General features: G+C 43.4%; 1 long non-coding RNA gene across 1 annotated transcript in view; it reads left to right on the forward strand.

Moving 5' to 3' along the window:
- The window catches only part of LOC124802985, a 548,870-nt gene that overhangs the window by 439,381 nt on the left and 87,536 nt on the right, over positions 1 to 21,953 (forward strand). The gene's annotated exons all lie outside the window — the stretch shown is intronic.

The raw sequence follows: 21,953 nt of genomic DNA on the forward strand, positions 1-21,953 counted from the left end.
TAGTTGTTGTCTTGCAAACGTCCCCATCTGTTGACTCAGGGATCGAGATGTGGCTGCACGATCGGTTACAGCCACGCGGATAAGATGCCTGTCATCTCGACTGCTAGTGATACAAGGCCGTTGGGACCCAGCAAGGCGTTCCGTATTACCCTCCTGAATCCACCGATTCCATATTCTGCTAACAGTCATTGGATCTCGACGAACTCGAGCAGCATTGTTGCGATACGATAAACCGCAATCGCCATAGGCTACAATCCGACCTTTATCAAAGTCGGAAACGTGATGGTACGCATTTCTCCTCCTTACACGAGGCATCACAACAACGTTTCGCCAGGCAACGCCGTTCAACTGCTGTTTGTGTATGAGAAATCGGTTGGAAACTTCCTCATGTCAGCACGTTGTAGGTGTCGCCACCGGCGCCAACATTGTGTGAATGCCAGAATGAGATTTTCACTCTGCAGCGGAGTGCGCGCTGATATGAAACTTCCTGGTAGAGCACTTGCCCACCAAAGGCAAAGGTCCCGAGTTTCATTGTGTGAATGCTCTGAAAAGCTAATCATTTGCATACCACAGCATCTTCTTGCTGTTGGTTAAATTTCGTGTCTGTAGCACGTCATCTTCGTGGTGTAGCAATTTTAATGGCCAGTAGTGTGTATAAACAGTGTGAACACAGGTCGACCTATCACTGTACTCACGATATTGGATGTAAGTTGCCATTAATACAAAACTGGCAATTTTAATGTAAGTCATGTTGCGCAACAAGCCTATTGTAATTTGTGCTGAATAAATTGAATAAAGCAGTCCAGAAGAAATTTTAGTTCTGAAACTAATTGTCAGACGTCAAACAATTTATTAAACAGCAGTTTGTACGTTCAAAGATTCTAAAACATCCTACGACTCACTGAAGCATAAGTATCTCTTTCAGATTCTGAAGGAACAAGGTCGGGATATCAAAAATTGCTGCAGTTATTCATGATTGTTAGTGAAACTGGTTGACGAAAATCCATCTATGCTGACGGACATTTTTCTTAAGGGTGGTCTTGAAAAGTATCTATTCCGTAAATCTTTGCTTGTCGTCGTGGCGAGAGTTTTGGCTGGACCATCGGCATCTTTTTTTCTGTAATAAGAGCGCCACACTGGCGGCATCTCAAGGAGCTGTGTTGTAGTGTCAGATTAAAGATCGTAGTACGAAACGGTATCTTAAGGAAAAAAGTTACAAGATGGGGAACAAATTCTCATTTGCTACCGACGTCGGCAAAAGAATATGCATCGCCTGCGTCGTACCAATACTGCCACTCGAAACACGTAAACATTGCTCTTCACCAGTCCTGCCACCATGTGACAGGATGCTTCACACCAACTCCAGCCGGCAACATCTGCGCGCGTAGAAGGTAACGAGGGATTTACTACCCACACTCTATATGTCGTGAACCAAATCAAGATGCGAACATTTGCAGAAATTAATCAGCCTTCATACGTGGAAAATTCGGTAAGTTACAAGTTCAAAACATGTTTCGGAAGTAGAACTACTTCGAAGAGGGTAGATTTCCAGAAGGCTTTTGATACCGTTCCTCACAAGCGACTATTAATCAAATTGCGTGCACGTGGAGTGTCGTCTCAGTTGTGTGACTGGATTCGTGATTTCCTCTCAGAGAGGCCACATTTCGTAGTGATAGACAGTAAATCATTGAGTAGAACAGAAGTGATATCGGGCGTTCCGCAAGGTAGTGTCATAGGCCCTCTGCTGTTCCTGATTTATATAAGTGTGTAAGTGATAATCCGGGCAGCCGCCTTAGATTGTTTGCAGATGACGCTGTAATTTACTGTCTAGTAATATCATCAGACGATCAATTCCAATTACAAAATGATCTAGAGAGAATTTCTGTATGGTGCGAACAGTGGCAATTGGCACGAAACAAAGAAAAGTGCGAGGTCATCCACATGGGTACTATAAGAAATCTCATAAATTTTGGGTATACGATAAATCGCACAAATCTAAGGGCTGTCAATTCGACTGAGTAAGTAGGAATTACAATTACGAGCAACTTAAATTGGAAAGACCACATAGATAATATTGTGGGGAAGGCGAAACAAAGACTGCGCTTCGTTGGCAGAACTTAGAAGATGCGACAAACCCACTAAAGAGACGGACCACATTACACTTGTTCGTCCTCTGCTGACACTTGTTCGTCCTCTGCTGGAGTACTGCTGCGCGGTATGGGACCCTGACCAGGTAGGATTGACGGAGGACATCGAAAAAGTGCATCGTGTTATCACGCAATAGGGGTGAGAGTGTCACTGATGTGATACGCGAGCTGGGGTGGAAGCCACTGAAACAAAGGCGGTTTTCTTTGCGGCGAGATCTATTTGCGAAAATTTCTCTTCCGAATGCGTAAATATTTTTTTGACACCCACCTACTTAGGGAGAAATGATCATCATAATAAAATAAGAGAAATCAGAGCTCGAACGGAAAGATTTAGGTGTTCCTTTTTTCCACGCGTCATTCTAGAGTGGAATGGTAGAGAAGTAGTATGAAAATGGTTCGATGAACCCTCTGCCTGGCACTTAAGTATGAATTGCAGAGTAACCATGTAGATGTAGATGTAGATATATACGAGGGGCATTTAAGAAATAATGCAACACATTTCATTCTAAAAACAGGTCGGCTTCATTTTGAATTTCAGTACACCGTATTACTCGCCACTCTTTTTGTTACAAAACCCTATTTTTCAAAATAAACTTGGTTCAGTGCGATGGCCTTACGCCGCCGCCTTGGTGGGAGGTACTTTATGCCTTCATACTACCATTCCACTGGCTGACGTCGGTTCCCATCTCCTGCTGCATCAGTAACCTCCGCATCATTCACGTACTGCTTCCCGTGGGGAGTATCCTTCCTTGGGCCAAACAGTTGGAAGTCGGAAAGTGCGAGATCCGGGCACTAGGGTGGTTGAGGAAGAGCGGCCAATGAAGTTTTCTGAGCTGCTCTCGGATGCACAGAGTTGAGTGAAGCCTTGCTTTGTCATGGAGACGGAGAAGTTGATTAGCTTTTTGTGGCGACGAACGCGCTGTATTCGTTTCTTAAGTTTCCTAAGAGTAGCACAATACGCTTCAGAGTTGATCGTTACACCGTGAGGGAGGACATCAAACAGAAATGACCTTCAGAGTCCCAGAAGGTCGTCACCACGACTTTACCGGCTTTGAGTGTGGTTTTGAACTTTTTCTTCAGCCTCGTATTGCATAAGCAATTCCGCACACATGGTCCTTCTGCTCTTTATGGTCTTCCGTTGCGTGGCAAGAAACACTGCGGGCACACATCTTTGACTACCCCATCTGATGAACGAGTGTGTCGGCACTATTAACTGAGGCGTCCAGTTGAGCGGCGAGGTGTTTGATTCTGATCAGTTGACCACCTCGAGTGAGAGTGTCCGCACGTCTGACAGGTGGGACATCGGACAGGTCTGCGCGACTTTGTTGCGATAACGACAGGCTCCTCGCCCAACGAGTCGCCGTGCTTTTGTTCATTGCTAGGTATCTGTAGGTATTCTGTAAGCGCCTATGAACGTTTGAGATGCCCTGGTTCTCCGCCAAAAGGAACTCAATGACAGCTGTCTGCTTGGAACGTACCTTCGTTATAGTCGCCATTTTGAAGGCACCATCCTTCAAAGCTTCATGAAACTATAGGGACTTTAGTGGAAATATTCCATGATGTCCCACAACAAATTCCTCATTTTTGAACCGAACGTGGCCAAGAAAAAAAGGGCTGCATTTCATATTGAATGCCCCTCGTATGTGTGTGCTAATATCAGAGCAGATCGGAGAAGTCTGGAATAATTTTAGAATTGCAAACGTTGTGAAGGAAGGTACTGATACAATGGCTGAAAGGATGGGTAATAACCAATTGACGAAAATGCAGGCATTGAAACCGGAAGAGAAGAAATAACAGCTACAAAACTCGACTTTTTGTCAGCTGTATGAGGAAGAACTATATATACCATTAGTTTTAATCAAATATGTCATGTTGCTGCAAAGATTCACCAACATTATATTTCATTATTTCGATCTCCAATCGTGTTTTCTGAGAAGAGAGAGGAATCTCCTCTCAACTTACTATACACGCTTAACTGTAGGACTATGAAGCAATCGACCGGGGTGGCGCAGCGGTTAGCACACTGGATTCGCATTCGGAAGAAAAACGGTTCAAACTCGCATACGGCCATTCTGATTTAGGCTTTCCGTCACTTATCTAAATCGTTTCGGGCAAGTGCCAGGATAGGTCCTTTGATAGGGCACAGCCTATTTTCTTCTCCATCCTTTCCCAGTCCGATGTTACCAATGACATCGTTGCTTGGACCCCTCCCACAAATCGACCAACCAACAAGCACTTTTGAGCTTTCTGATAACGGTATTTTGTACCTCCAGAGTCTTCCTCGTAATGAAAATAAAAACAATTACTGCATACAGTTACAAATATATTTTATTTCCACGACGCATTTTGAATATTTAGTGCATAGTTGTACACAAATAGGGCAAACTGGGCACTATTTGAATGACAGTAATATGTTAGTAAAATATTTTGTAGTGAATTTTGCTTTGCTTCTCATCATTTGCCGGTATACATTTAATTCAAGAATTCTTTGCATGAGAAAAAAAAATAACGTTTTTCACGCGAAGAAGATGGACAAACTGCTAGAAACGCGCCATTTAAATATTGTTTTCGTGTGTGTAAGCAATGAGTACCAGTTTCTTCGTTTCTTTTCCACGGATGAACAGTTGCGGGTAATTTTCATACGCAACCTTCTCTCTGAAATATGAGTTCGACATGCCTCCAAGTGGAACTGAATGAAATTTGAATATTTATACATTTTCGTAGAATGAGAAGTGAAATTATTATTTGCATATACAGGTTGAATTATAAATGCCATCGAACTCGGCGAGATGAAACAAATTCAAAACGGGAGTCGGGTTACTAACTGTGTACACATGACGCTCGAGTTGTTCGTATCAGTTTGTTCGATCGTTGTGTCATGGTTTGTGTATCCTTTCCAAAAGGACGCCGTTGACGTATTCCCATTTCTCGCCGTAATTGTATCTTGAGTAATTACAACCCAGACGTCCCGTTAGGATACCCAACAACCCCTATCTACCCTCCTCCTTCAGTGCTTTGACGTCAGACAGTAACAGATAAACTCGTCCGGCAGAGCTAGGATCGTGTTTCGCGCCGCTGAAGTTTGGTAATTGCATCTCCGGTCACTTACTGCACTGTGAACGCTCTATCAGGACGCTGTGCGGGATTACTGCGGCGACACGATATCGTGCTATTTACAGCTAATTTGAAATGGCTTTACTACGAGGTTCCATTAATAACGTATAGTCTCAGGCCCACAACTTCTGTGGATACATTTATATTTTGGTTGTTGGTTGTCCAGAGTTGCAGGTCCACAGGTCTATTTTATCACTGAGGTCTATTTTATCACTGCGATGATATTAGGCTTAAAAATAACAAACAAAAACTTCGAGTTACATTTGTTCGTCATTTTTCATTGATACGAGAATAATATTAGTATTATTAACTGAAGTATGTCACTGCTATAATTGCGGGCTACCATAACTACGGTATAAATATATATATATATATATATATATATATATATATATATATATATATATGTATGACGTAGTAAATGGTAAGATTGCGGGTACCGTTGGTTGCATTGGTAGGGAAAGAAATACAAGTGAATGTGTGATAGAAACAGAAAGCCAACGACTTACGTTTTGTTTGTTTGTTTTAGACATAATTACAACCACACATCGTTCAGTGTTAGTGCAAAATATAAATTAAATTTTGGGAGTGATAAAAATTAGTTAATCACGGGACTTCTGCACTTTTATGCAAACTAAGTAATTACTTTCGATGCATGCATCGACATAAAAAAATCTATATAATTATTGTTATTATTTTATACTCAATAAAAATTTCTTCATGGTCAAAGGCAAGCGTTTCCTGTTGTTATTCGTAAGTGTGAAAGTTGTTTATAAATAACAGAAACATATTCTATATAAGCTTGACGAAGTATTGAAGTGAAGTTTGATACGTTTTTGATTTGCAGTGTTTCTTCAGTCTTACCTTTTTTAAGTAAATTCCGTTTCCTAGCGTTGTATGATAATTTTTTTTTTCATTTTTACGAACGCATGCCTATGATTGATGTAACAAATTCAATAACTTTCCAATAAAACCAAAATTTAATTTTGACAGTTTGAAATTTGGTGTAAATATATTTTACTTTTAAGTAACTGACTGGAAGAAAACTACATGAACAAAACTCTTCGACATGTTACGCAGCCCTTTAATATATCTTCGACCAGCTTCTAGACATTTCAGGGCTTCCAGTTTCTAGGAGAATCTAGTAAGATACTGACTGTATGCACAAAGAGATCGAAATGAGGCAACGCCTGATAAGTATGCAACACACCTAACATACATGTAATGCCGTTAGTCTTAACTGACCACGGCTACTAGGAAAATTGTCGTAGTCTGCATTTACTTACGATAGTCTGCGGTAGCCTACACTAGTTTTACAACTCTAGTCACTGCACTTAGTAGCCAAAATTGTACAGCCAATCATGAAAACACTGATAACTTGTTAAGAACCTCACCTCAAATGCACGTACCTTCATCTGAGGCCAGTTTTTATTATTGTGTGGGCTTCTGTTGCCATTCTAGTGGCACCAAACAGGCCGTACATCAGAATTACGATATGTCTTGCGAATCAAAGTAAGTTTCACATAATTTTAAGTAACGCTGATGCCCAGTTGTGTGCATCGAAATGATATTCGGAGTCCCTCGCGAATTGTCTGGTCTGTTGGCGTACAAATCGTACCTATAACCAAATCAAACTGAAAGGGGCTGAAAGGCTACAAATTCATTAGAAAGATGTCAAAAATGAGGTTCAATCAAATGAAAACCGAACCATGGAATTGGAATACATTCTCTTTCAATGTTTACAATAGTCTGCCAGAGATTAACGATTCCGCGACTGTAGAAATCACGTGGCGAAGAACTCATGTTCGGGCGCATTTTCACCCGGAAAGGAAGCTTCTCGAAGGTTGTTCGACTGAGAGCGGAAAGGGTGAATAAGGTGTGTGCGAAATGACTTGGAAACCCCACTCCCGTATCGTCTTTTTCTCAGCGTAGTAGAATATGGGCGGGCGTTATCGCAGAATAGTATCACTTCAAGCAGACTTCCTGGTCGTTGCTCTTGGACTGTGTTTGCAAGACGTCTCAGTTGTTGACAGTAACTGTCTGCAGTGATGGTTACACCTCAGGGAATCAATTCGTAGTACACGATACCGTCGCTGTTCCACCAGATTTATAAATTTATCTTTTGTGAATGCGTCCAGATCTTTGTACGGGGAGTTGCTGCCTTGTTTGGGCTCCACCATTCCTTCGTTTTCCTTACGTTATATGCCGCGAGGGGTAGCCGAGCGGTCTAGGGCGTCTTGTCACGGTTCGAGCGGCTCACCCCCCCCCCTCCCCTCACCGCCCAGTCGGAGGTTCGTGTCCTTTCTCGGGCATGTGTGTGTGTGTGTGTGTGTGTGTGTGTGTGTGTGTGTGTGTGTGTGTGTTGTCCTTAGCATAAGTTAGATTAAGTAGTGCGTAAGCCTAGGGACCGATGACCTCAGCAGTTTGGTCTCATAGTCCTTACCAAAAATTTCTAAATTTCCTTATGTTATCATAAAGACACCATTTGTCGTTACCAGTAACGATACGGGATAGGAATGGTCGGTTCTTTTCACGTTCATTGATGAATAGCAAGCAGAGATGCACATATGGCCACCCGCTTTTTGTGTTCTTTGCTTAGAGCATGCGGAATCCATTCACCCGATTTTTGAACCTTCGCTATTGCGTGCAAATGATCACTTTTGCCAGTTCTCGAGTACACTGATGTGGATCAATGTGGGTTTATGAGTTTAAACGATCTCCACCAAACCCCGAAGATAGTCGTGAACGTGAAGCGTCACTAATGGCAAAACGATTCTCCTTAAGACCAGAAAACTATTTTCTTGTCGTGCTCTGTCCGGTAGCATTTTCCCTATACACAGCGCAAATGTTTTTGTCTGCCTTCGCTATTGTCACCACACTATTGAACTGAAACAGAGCAATACGTCGGAAATGTTCCGATTTCTCCAGTAGACACTCCATTTTCTAGCGTCCACAGTTCCACTCACTATCTGCAAATGACAAAATGACAATACGTGAACTCAAATAGCAACAGGCAACTACAAATAAAAAATTACAATCTATAAATAAACCACTACCAACCGGAATACCAACATGCAAAAACAGAAACGGTTCGAACTTATGCACCAACCTAATATAACCTCTGTTAATAAAAACACTCTCCTCACTTCTTATTGCAATTACTATTACTCTTGAGGGTCTGTCCATGACGAGAACAACGCGTTCAATCGCTGCAATCGTCCTCGACTGCTGATTTTCACACCACTAGTGCTGTTGAATCAACAACACTGACACAGCTCTCTAGACGCTGTAACCTCGATAATTGTCCTCCCTCGGTAGCTGAGTGGATAGCCGGCACGGTAGCTCAGCGTGTTCGGTCAGAGGGTTAGCAGCCCTCTGTAATAAAAAAAACTGAGTTAACCGATCAAAAACGAACTTAAACGGATGTCTTACGACGTCCGCCCCGAGCACATACAACAAACGAAAATGAACAAAATGAGAATTAAAAAAAAAATTAAAAAAAAGTGGTCAGCACGACAGAATGTCAATCCTAAGGGCTCGGGTTTGATTCGCGGCTGGGTCGGAGATTTTCTCCGCTCAGGGACTAGCTGTTGTGTTGTCCTATCATGATCATTTCATCCCCATCGACGCGCAAGTCGCCAAAGTGGTGTCAAATCGAAAGACTTGCAGCCGACGAACGGTCTACCCGACGGGAGTCCCTAGTCACACGACATTTACATTTTAACCTCGATAATCGAACCCCTCCTCCACCACACACACACACACACACACACTCGTGACCTCTGCGAATAGGCAAATAATAATGCTGAGTAAGTAATCGTAGACTCCTTGCAGCGTGCAGCCGGAACAGAGCAGGTAGCCTGACCTTGTGCACTGTGCTTTACACACAGCAGGGTGTATGCTGCAGCAGTAATGCTTCGCGTGCGGCTTGAGACGTAGCGCGCCACGGAGAGCTGCGACGCAGAACAGTAATTAGTTCCAGCGCGGTGGTCGCCCAGCGGACCTGCTGGCTTTGTGCAGTCTCCTGGGGCCAGCCGTGGCAGCTCAAAGGCACCTTCACGGTCGCAGCCCGCTTATCTGCACGTGGCCATCACACCTGCGCAACTGCTGTGATGGGTCACATCACTGTTGTGATGAGACTCATCACGAGCGTTCCACAAGCTGCATACATACGGAAGTGCAACAGTGAATCACACAGTTTCGGTCAATTTCTGTTGAAAAAAGCGCAGCATGTCTTAGGCCGTTATTACACTATCAAATTTCTTTGTCAAAAATCTTTGTCAAAGATATTTGATGGTGTAATAGGGAACTTTGTCAAATGTCGTCCAATATTTGATCAAATCTAGGGCCTCGCTGTAGATTTGATCAAAGAAGTCGCTTGTCTTCTGTTCACTGCAGTATGACATGTTACCACATGGAGCGCTAGCATCGCTGCAGCGTTCTGTCATCTGTAGTGTTTTCATAAACATTGCCGGTAAATACAATTGGTGTGTGCGGACAACTACAAAATTAATAGAGATGTATGAAGCTGATGAGGCGTTTTAGAACGTGAGGCACCCTGAATACAAAAATAGATTAAGAAGATTGGAGACCTAATCTAACCCTCTCCTGTAGCAAGGAATCGGAGTGTTACAGTGAGCCTGTGTTCTGCAGATGTAGCAGGTCTTAAGTGAATATTGTGCTTTGTGATATGAGGATACACTTCACTGAGCACATACAGAAATGTATGCTTATCCCTTCTTATGTAATTGATGTGCGACTTGAAATCCTCTTCTATAAGCTCATGTAACAAGTTTTGTTGAATGCTTTTATCGTGTCGTCGCAAAACCCACGGCTTCACCCAGGTATGATTCCTTTTTTCCCCTGCTCCTCTTCCGCATGTACACATACTGCAATTGTGGCACATGCAACTGCTGCGGTTAATACCAAGTTGTTGTTGTCAGCCATCTTGAACTTTGACAAAAAATATGATGACAGTGTAATACCCCTTCTAGTGCTACGTCAAAGATCTTTGTCAAATATATTTGACGGGATATTTGATCACATCTTTGATCAAATCCTTGACAAAGAAATTTGATAGTGTAATACCGGCCTTAGGACATAGTGGAACATCCTTGCTTCAGCCACTATAGTTTCATGAAATTCCGATAGATGGCGGCGCTATACGTAGCCTTTAAAATGGCGTTTGTAACGGAGATGCGTTCCAAATAGAGAGCTGTCATTGAGTTTCTCGTGTCACTTGCAGGTATTCAGAGGCACTTGCAGAATATCTAAGGGGTCCTGGCAGTGAAAAAAAGCACGGTGAGACGATGGGCGAGGCGCCTGTGATCACGGCAACAATCTCGCGCAGACCTGTCCGATCTTCCGCGTGCCGGACGGCTGCACACCGCTGTGACTTCTGCAATGCTGAAACGTGCGGGTATTCTGATTTGTGGCGACTGACGGATCATAATCAAACATCTCACTGCTGTATTGGACGTCTCTGTAGGCAGTGCTGATGCACTCGCCCACCAGCTGGGCACTCGAAGGTGTGTGCCCTCTGGCTTCTTCGCCGCCTAACAGAAGACAGTCTGTGCGGCATTGCTTGCACGTTACGGGGCTGATCGTGACAGTTTTGTCCAGAATCGTCGCAGTCGATGAAACATGGGTTCAACACTTCGAACTGGAAGCAAAACGGCAATCCATGGAGTGGCGCCTCAGCACATCTCCTCCGACGAAAAAGTTCAAAGCTGCAGCGTTTGATGTCCTCCCTCACGGTGCAGCGATCAAATCGGAAGTGTATTGTGCTGCCCTTAGGATACTGAATAACGGACTTCAGCGCGTTCGTCGCCACGAAAATGCAAACGAACTTCTCTTTCTCCATGACAACGCAAGCCCTCACAAATGTCTGCGCATCCTAGAGGAGGTCAAAAAATGGCTCTGAGCACTATGCGACTTAACTTCGGAGGTCATCAGTCGCCTAGAACTTAGAACTAATTAAACCGAACTAACCTAAGGACATCACACACATCCATCCCCGAGGCAGGATTCGAACCTGCGACCGAGAGGAGGTCACAAAACTTAATTAGACTGTCTTTCCTCATCCACCCTACAGTCAGAATCACGCACCTTCCGAATTACCCTGGTTTGCCCAATGGAGGATGCACTCCGCGGAAGGCAGTTTGCGGATGGTGATGACTCCGACGTCGACCAGTAGAGTGGTACCATGCGGGCGTAAGGCCCTCCTAGTGAGTTTGACGCAGTGAACGGAAATTATGTTGAAAAATAGCGATTTGTTGCCAGAATAATGGCGAATAATGTTATGTACTGGAATCCTGAGTAAAACCAACTTTCTTTCAGGCAAAAATGTGTTGAATTACTCGTTGAATGCCCCTCGTAATTTGTTCATCCCCAGCTGACTTGACGCAAATATCATGTTACATCACGTCGAACCTTGATAAGAGCGTCAATTAAGCCAACCAGGGACTTGGGGTGTGCCGTATCCACCTGACACCACTCACTGATGTCCACCAGAAGCTTGTGGTATGCCGTATCCACCTGACGCTACTCGCTGACGGCTACCAGGTACTTGGAGTGTACTGTACCCACCTGACACCAATCAGTCATGTTTAAATCCGGTAGAGCCACAGTACTGTGAGGATGATTCATTTGCTGCTCCAAATAGTCCCAGATGTTACATGAGGGAAGATGAACGTCTTAGCCAAGTGCTTGCAAACAACCTTTATTGTTGATTACTTGTTTCGCTAAGCGTGATTACCATCTCCAGGTCCTTATAAAAGGTTATTAGATGTCTTCTATACCAGCTGTACAAGTACTGTTTCTAAAACCTTGCCAGGTATGTGAGGAATGGGTTGTGTGATGCATCGGCACGTCAAGGTTAAAACCACAATATTCATAGTAACTAGCCAGATGCTTGTGTCTCATCCACACACTACTGTGTACTTCATGGCAATGGACACGGAGTAACATTTTATCGAGATTTGAAGATCGTAACCATACCTACCAAAACTGGTAATCAACAATAAAGTTTGTTTACAAGCGATCTTGGCTAAAAAGTTACTGTCTCTCAAGTAATTACTACACATCGCAACTTACCACTCAAGGTAAGTGAACTGAAGTACCAGACATTTTCTGTGATAAGTGATTTAGTGAGTCAGTCCTTGTGAGGTAGGGATGTGCCTGAATGTTCGTCGAATCAGAAAGGTGAAAGTACAGCCATGGTCACGAAGAGCTATAAAGATATTCACGTCTCAGGTCTATCCACGAGAATATCCACTTTACAATAGATATGGAAAAAGATGATTGTCTTCCGTTTCAAGACGTCTTAGTCAGTCGGAAAGTGGAGGGATCAATACGGCATTCTATTTACTGTAAGCCCATACATACGGACTATTATTTGCACGCGAATATCTATCACCACCTTTCACAAACTATGAACGTTCTCCATACGCTTTTGCACATGGCGCAGGGTGTGTCCGGTAAAGAAGCTATACAACACCTACAGTCTGTGTTTAAAGGGAATGGACTGTAGTCACATCAAATTAGATCAGCTTTAACCAGGAGTAAACGTGATCACTCACAAGATAAGGAAGAGGAGAAGCTATTTAATACCAGGGCATTCCTCCTTAAATTAAGCAGAATGTTTAGGAAGCACCATTTTAAAGTAATTTACTGACCACCTACAAAAACTTATGGTCTTCTCGGTTTCAGCAAAGGATGACGAGAATTTACGAAAGGCTGGAGTCAACAGAATGCCATGTCAATGTGGAAAAGCCTACATTGGCCAGACTACACACACAATACACGAAAGGTGCGTGGTCGCCAGTCTCGCCTTTCGCCGCCCAGCACATCAGTCATAGTCGAAGACTGTATCTCCTATGGACATTCTAGGCATTATGCTGCCACAAAAATCTTGGTCACGACTAGATCGTTCAGGGATTCAGTTTTCAAGTAGTCTCTGAAAATACGTTTGCCTAAAGACATTAATCGTAACGGCAGCTTTCTACTTGATAAAATACTGGATCCGGTGATTTATTTGATATCTTTGAAAATTTGTAATTTTACGCCTAATGGCACATCCAGTGACAATTAATTATATTTTTTACACAACTGAATTTTGATTCTGCGGGCCCGTAGTTCTACGGAGGGCGTGGATGCAGTATCACCGTTGTTAAAAAAAAAGGTTCAAATGGCTCTGAGCACTATGGGACTCAACATCTTAGGTCATAAGTCCCCTAGTACTTAGAACTACTTAAACCTAACTAACCTAAGGACATCACACACACCCATGCCCGAGGCAGGATTCGAACCTGCGACCGTAGCAGCCCCGCGGTTCCGGACTGCAGCGCCAGAACCGCACGGCCACCGCGGCCGGCCGTTGTTCCTGGGCGTGCGCGCAATAGATGGAGCAATATACAGAGATGACGAAAGTCATGGGATGCCTCGTAATATCGTGTCGAACCTCCTTTTGCCCGGTGCAGTGCAGAAACTCGACGTGGTATAGAGTCAACAACTCGTTAGAAGTCCTCTGCAGCAATATTGAACCGTTTGCCACTATAGCCGGGCATAATTACGAATTTGTTTCCGGGGCAGGATTTTGTGCACGAACTGACCTCTTGATTATGTTCCGTAAATGTTCGGTGCGATTCATGTCGGGCAGTCCAGAATGTTCTTCAAACCAATCGCGAACAACTGCGGCCCGATGACATGGCGAAATTTCATTCATAAAAATTCCATCTTTGTTTGGGAACATGAACTCCATGAATGGCTGCAAATGGTCTCCAAGTAGCCGAACGTAACTATTTCTAGTCAATGATCTTCAGTTGGAACAGAGAACCCAGTTCATTCCATGTAAACGTAGCCCATACCATATGAGCCACGACCAGCTTGCACGGTGCGTTGTTGACAACGTGGGCCCATGGCTTCGTGATCTCTGCGTCACACACGAACGCTCCATCGGCTCTTACCAACTGAAATCGGGACTCATCTGACCGGGCCACTGTCTTCCAGTCATCTAGGGTCCAACCTGTCGGATCTTGCCCACTCGTCGCTTATAGGGTGCTTAAAGGCTGCTGCGTTCTCGGAATGCTATACACCAATTCAAGCAAATAACATTAGTAGTTTTATTTCTATAAAGCAAAATGACAATACTTAACGCCGGCCCCTGTGGCCGAACGGTTCTAGGCGCTTCAGTCCAGAACCGCGCTGCTGCGGCGGTCGCAGGTTCGAATCCTGCCTCGGGCATGGATGTGTGTGATGTCCTTAGGTTAGTTAGGTTTGAGTAGTTCTAAGTCTAGGGGACTGATGTCCTCAGATGTTAAATCTCATAGTGCTTAGAGCCATCTGAACCATTTGAGTAATACTTAACTTGTATTCACAAAGGTGTCGCAAGTGACATGCAACCAAGTCAGAGTTAATGCAAACAGTTTATTAATCTCCGCTATAGACAAAGTTCAAATAAGCACTTGATACGGATGACTACAATCTGTTCTGCGGGTGCCTGTCTATAGCCGTCCACTAACGTCCGTTCCCTTCGTTCCGGCGCTTGTGGTTTCGCCAGAACACAACCGATGTGGTCAGAAATCTAGGAGGCGTCGGTCGTCTGTCGCCATAGCATATTAACGCCAAATTTGGTCACACTGTCCTAATGGATACGTTCGTCGTACGGTTATTTCTCGGAGTGTTAATTGTCTGTTAGCACTGACAATCTACGCTAACGCCGCTGCTATCGGTCGTTAAGTGAAGGCCCTCGGCCGCTGCGTTGCCCACGATGAGAGGAAATGACTGAAATGTGGTATTCTCGGCACACTCTTGACATTGTAGATCTCGGTATATTTAATTCCACAACGATTTCCGAAATGGAATGTCCCACGTGTCTGGTTCCAAGTACTATTACGCGTCCAAAGTCCGTTAATTACCTTCCTGTGGCCAAAATTATGTCGGAAATATATTCGCATGAATCAACAGAATACAAAATAAATGAAACCTCCACCAGTGCACCGCCCTTTGTTATTCCTTGTGTACCGATACTACCGCCGTCTATGGATGTGCATATCGCTGTTCCATAGCTTTTGTCAACTCAGAGTATTATACAGGTCTGGCGACGGATGGCTAACCGAAGGGGCACGGATGCGAGGTTTTCTCCATTCGAGGACTGGGTGTCGTGTGCCTTTATGTTTGTATGGTCGTAATTGGCTTTCCACTATTGAGATCATTACATAGGCGCGTCCCAAACGCCATTAAATTCAAAATAAAAACGTCAGATGGCGCTAAACTCGGCATAGGGTGATTTATGTGATGAAAACCTGTGTACCTGGGCCACCGGAAGCTACCTTCAGTATAAAGCCAGCGACGTGCATCAACAGTCTCACGTGTAACCTCAGTTCAGGCTGGTCGAGTAGACGTAAACCGAAATATCGTGATGCTGACGTCATCTTTATGCAAATCCGAAACCTCATGGAATACCCTGGTTCCTGTGCAGATGCATTTTCCATTCCAATGGTTGATCGGAAACTGATGAATTAATACGACGTATATGTGTTGTGTGTAGTGCTTTTGGGTTAACATCCACAGAAAATGAAACAGAACACTAAATTAGAACATGTCTCAAAGTTTTGTCCCAAAATTCGCACAAATAACACACACGTCACATTAATTGACAGAAATCCACGTGATGGCTCTGAAACGCGTAGAGGAAAGAAAATAAATTCTGACCGGTAACAATAAACTAATACGTTCATTCGTTATTAATAACAGTCATGGTAAAACCTTCCCTAAACTATTCACATTTAACAGTTGTGTCGTTATTTGTCCCTGCATACAGAATGTTATAACGGTGTAGTATCGTTCAGAAGATTTGTTAGAGGGTCCCACTTTCAGTATGTAAGTGGGAACAGGAAATTTGTCCGAAATCTTGATTGACAGTTAAAAAACAGACTGTTAAAAATTTGGAGAACGGATTAGAATACTTTCTTAAATTGCTGAATGTGAACGAACAATTTGTCGTTGGTGAATGTGTACCCGTTACCAGTGGTTCCCCCCATTCTAAACTTTTTTAAAAAAATGAGTTCCCTGAGAATACGGCACAGAAAGCAGGTCGCTGAGACTGACGCAATATAAAGTTGTCTTGAATGGGGGAAGATGCAAATGTAGTCAGTGAACTAAGAGAGGTGGAATTCACTGAAGACGCAGCAAGAACTTGGCAATGTGGCAAGGGGCTACGGGGGAAGAGGATTCCAAAACGTATTTAAATCCTAACGAGGCGCCATTCAGTGCCCTAATCCGCGTGCGCAGCGAGTGCAGGAAATGAGGCAGGGTGCCTTAGCGAGTAATTATCCTGTAGCTGTTGGTGGAGCGCACGCCTACGAGACATGTACTGCTCCCGGAGAATCCTCTCTTCCAGGTTTTGGCAAAGATTTCTTTGCGTACATCCACGGGTGAAACGTGTGACAGTTGGGGGCTGCTTCGTAGGCTTCCGCGTTCTGTGTGAGCTGTTAGTACAGTTTTTTATCTCCACTTCACTCTTTGGCAACATTACTGAAAGACACTCGCGCCATTCAAACGAGCTTGAAACAACTCGCACTTTCTTTGCAAATGTTCGAGGTTTCGTGCTAGTGCAGCTTGATTTACACGATTCAGTCACATTAATGTGACCATCGCGTATGTTTGACGTCACCGTGCAATAACCACTTACAGACAGCAGGTGGCAGTGTTAACAGTGGAGGGTATATAAAACGTGTGCCACACTAGTTACTGCCCGCCATCCATGTGGAACACGTATTGGTCTCACCGCGGACTTCTAATACGCAGCCACACACAATTGATATAATGAAAGTGTACGGGCCTGAAGATGGCGTTGACGCAACGCCGAAACTAGTAGCCAATTAAATATGAAATTTTACGTACAGCTGGAGGAGTTTCATTTTTAATAAAAATTATACCAGCTGATGTCCCACCACATCCAATTTAAATATGGACGTACGAAGACAAAAGCTTTACGCCTCGCCTGGGCCCGTCTACATTGGACTGTTGATGACTGGAAACATGTTGCCTGGTCGCACGAGTCTCGTTTCAAATTGAATCAAGCGGATGGGCATGAACGGGTATGGAGACAACCTCATGAATCCGTGGACCTTGAATTTCAGCAGGGGACTGTTCAAACTAGTGGAGGCTGTGTAATGGTGTGGGGCGTGTGCAGTTGGATCGATATGGAACCCGTGATACGTCTAGATACGACTCTGGCAGGTGATGCGTACGTAAGCTTCCTGTCTGATCACCTGAATAAATTCATGCCCATTGTGTATTCCGGCGGACTTGGGCAATTGCAGTAGGACAATGTGACACCCCACATGTTTAGAATTGCTACAGAGTGGCACCAGGAACCCTCTTCTGAGTTTAAACACCTCCGCTGGCCACCAAACTCCCCAGACATGAACATTATTGATCATATCAGGAATGCCTTGCAACATACTGTTCAGAAGAGATCTCCACCCCTCGTACTCTTACGCATTTATGGACAGCCCTGCAGGATTCATGGTGTCGGTTCCCTCAAGCAGTATTTCAGACATCAATCAAGTCTATGTCACGTCGAGTTGTGGCACTTCTGCGTGCTCCCAGGGGTCCTACACGTTATTAGGGAGGTGTACCAGTTTTTTTGGCTCCGGAGTGTATAACACTCTGTAGTATAACATGCCTTAAAGCATCCTTGGCATTAGGCACCGTTATATTGCCGAGTGATGTTAACAAAATGCATAAGAATGTAATACAACTTGAGAAACAGGGAGTTTTAAATTATCTTGATTTGTGGATCGAGCCTAAGCATAAAAAAATTGAGATAGGAATATCTCAAGGTCATGAATGTAAGTTAGCATCCTTTAAAAACACTATGCACAGAGGTAATTCCATTCCCATCCTAAGAACAAGGATGAAAACACTTCAACAAAAAGCCGTAGAAAATGATTTTGACGTAGGTTTAATGGATAGGATGGGTATAGCGGTAGGGCACAGAAACCAACAAAACGAGAAAAGCGTGCATAAAGTAGAATAATGCCATATTGGGGAATTATTTGACATAAATTAGCTAGAATATATAATAACAAGAAAGTGGTTAGAATTGCATTCACGATGGACAACAACGTGGAGCGGTGGCACAGAGGAGAACACCACGGGGAAAGGGAAAGTTTATGCAATTAAGTGTCAAGATTGCGAAATGTTGTACGCGGAGAAAACGAGAAGAAACTTAAGTGTGACGTTTAAAGAACATAATAATAAAGAGAATGGCTCGTCAGTGGCGGAGAAGCACCTCAATAAAGAGTAGCATTCGTTCGGTAACTTCACAGACAGCACGAGGGTATCGCATTTTGAGGATATAGGGTGGTGGTTGTCAATTTTAGAGGAAGTGGAGAATTTTTGTGCTTCATGAAAACAATGCGACAAGATGTTAAATGAGAAGACAGAAGTGCCCAAGGGACATTTCTGGGACCACTTCAGCGATGTCTTCCTTGGAAAGCAGTCACCAACTAATTCAAATTAGTGGCTTCAGTTTTTATGTTTTCTGTGGGATATTCTACATGGACTAACACTGCAACATAGGTGTAGTATTGGTTTTTAATTTACTGAGGCTTCACACAAAATGTCCATAGCTTTTACGATAGACAGTAGCATCGTTGGGGTTGTTACATAGGCGTTGCACTGAAGTACTGTCTTTGGTAGGTGAAAGTGGCTGCCTTTAGCTAACAACTATGCTTTTAGAGTAGAACACGCCAACATGAGAGAAACTAAGAAGAATTTTTTGTTTGAAAATCATTTTTGCTGCTAGGTTTTTACTTTTCACTTGCGTAACGGCATCAGAAGCTTTAAGGTGTGTTGTACGCATATGACGTTACAAATAACTTTGTATGGTTGTCGGTGCGTACAGTATTGCGATTTATTGTTTTCCTTGTTTATAGCGTTTAATAATAATGGAATAATATAGTCCCAAAACATGTTGTGCTGAAAATATCACACATTTGATAACTGATGGCGTAACAATTTCAGTACCAATACGTATCCCATTGGATTTACGATCATGTAACAACCCTTTCGTCAACGTAACGCAGGACTGCTCAACGTTTTTAGTGTTAAGATCTGTTACATGCAGCTTAGCTCATTTGCAAATATATTGGTTTAAAAATCCGTAAAGGTTTAAGCATAAAACAACACCGTAGCTAAAAGTAACTGCTTTAATTACACAGAATACGTAAAAGGTATTTTTCTTTCGATAAAAAGTTTGGAAAGGTTCAGCTGTGAATATTAGGAGAGATTATATTGTCTTGAAATCTGAAAATCGGTTTTCAAACTCTGTCGTCGGTGCTGTCAGCTCGGCCATATACTTGTTAGCAGCTTCTTGATCCACTGATCTTTGTTGATCCGACGGTTTTGACTTGTTTGACGTAAGTGTTTCACTTTTAATTACAGTTTACGTGTAGTTACTACACCTGCAGAGGAAAGACCATCGCTTGGCGAGAGTGTTAAAGGCGGTGAAATGCAGGTGAAGCTGCAAGAGATGGAGACAATGTTGTCAAATTTACCGCCTACAAATACACAGTGTCAGCAAACTGCTGTTTTACAAAGACAGCTCGATGAAACAGATTTCGGACAAAAGTTTTGAAGAATATACTCATAAAGTAATCGATCGGTCGATCGCGATCGACGGGTTGAGCACCTCTGTCTTAACGGAAAGACATAAGTGTTGAGAAAAATTGACAGACCCCGTACGTCAGCGTTTCCTCGACGACTCGAGCGTACGCCGCCATTAAAGCAACGTAGTATGGCGTTGTGTTGGTGTCACGGTCGTTCTGAAGCGGCCCCTATAGATCTTCGCCTGACACGACGCCGCGTGGGATGCCTGTGCTGGTGCTTTATAGTCAGTGCCGAGGCGGTGCTTCCGTGAAAAGGGAGACCTCTGGGGCCTCCGCCCGTAATAAACTTGCCTTCCATGACGCCCAGGAGCAGCGCTACATCACGCTTCTATTGATGCTCTCAGGCAACCACCACACCACCAGCAAACGTCAGGCGTCAACTACATCTACCCAGCTATCATCGTCGTTATTTTTCTTACAAACAGCGTTTTCACTCTTCCGGTATAATTTTGTATAGCCATTGTTCTCGTGGTTGTCTTTCCCTATGTCGTTTTGATGTGGATCTTCGTTTAATATCCACCAACAGCATTATTAACAGATAGGAGCAAATGTTTATTTGTGCGGAAGCTGGAACAGTAGAGTCCATTGTTTCAACGCGGGAACTGCCGTAGCAAAAGCTAAAGCAATTCATACAACCACAGAAGTAGTATAACCAACCATTAGTTACTGAAGTTGTCCAGATTGCATATCGCATCACAGTCGACTAAAAGGTACTGTAAGTAGGCTGTTTAGGTTTTTATGTTGGTAACGTCACCTAGCGCTCTGTATGAAAATCACTGACTGTGCTGTGTGCAGTCTGTGGCTGGTTGGCATTGTTGGGGTATTTGCTATTGTAGTGTTGGGCAGTTGGATGTGAACAGCGCGTAGCGTTGCGCAGTTGGAGGTGAGCCGCCAGCAGTGGTGGATGTGGGGAGAGAGATGGCGGCGTTTCGAGAGCGGATGATCTGGACGTGCGTCCATCAGAGACAGTAAATTTGTAAGACTTGATGTCATGAACTCATATACAGTAGTTAGAATCTTTTATTTAGCTGGCAGTATTGGCGGTCGCTGTATTGCAGTAGTCCGAGTAACGAAGATTTTTGTGAGGTAAGTGATACATGAAAGGTATAGGTTACTGTTAGTCAGGGCCATTCCTTTGTAGGGATTGTTGAAAGTGAGATTGCGTTGCGCTAAAAATATTGTATGTCAGTTTAGTGTTGATCAGAGTAAGTAAAGAGAGAAATGTCTGAGTACGTTCAGTTTTGCTCAGCTATTTGAAAATCAAATAACGTAAGGGGTTTACCAGCACAGTAATTCACTAATTTTTTTTCTAAGGGGACGTTTCAGTACCTTTCTACAGATGTTTTTCCTCTCTCTGTTTTCATTTCTATGCAAGAAATAGAAGCAGGCAAAAAAGTAACGTGAGAAAATAAAAAGGTAACAATCTTTACTGCAGCTGACACGTCCGCTGCTTTTAATGAATTCGCTTCTCCTTTCTTAACTGGTACGCCTAAATCAGTGTGCAAAGCAAGTAGAATGAATGTGTAAAATTAAATTTTAATCTAGAACTTTTTCGACTCTTGGGATCAGAGTATCTAGTAGGATTAAAAACTGTTAGGATCCAGCTACACCGTTAACAGCTAAATTAAAGTATGTACCGTGAGGGTGTTCTATGTTGTAATGTTTCACTGAAGCTTTTAATATTTCAATTATTTTTGAAAGTCGGTGGATACTACTGCTTAACGTAAGTACCTGGTCAATCTAAAAAGTTTCGATACGGTTTTAATAAAAAACAGAGAAAACTTAGGATGGTGGTTTCAGTGCTTCAGGTTTTGTATAAAGTCTATCCCCCTCTCCTCCTACAGCCCTCCCTCACTTGAGTACAACGCACAGAACTTTCATATAACCATGTGAAACTGTCAGAAAAGTAGTTCTTCGAGCTCTTCAACTCGCGCGTCACAGTCGAACCTTCTTCGATCGTGGGGAACCACGAGAGACCCGTTTTGCACTTTGTCGTACTGTGGTTGGTTCGTAT

The sequence above is a fragment of the Schistocerca piceifrons genome, chromosome 6 (genome assembly GCF_021461385.2).
Source record: "Schistocerca piceifrons isolate TAMUIC-IGC-003096 chromosome 6, iqSchPice1.1, whole genome shotgun sequence".
Lineage (NCBI taxonomy): Eukaryota > Metazoa > Arthropoda > Insecta > Orthoptera > Acrididae > Schistocerca > Schistocerca piceifrons.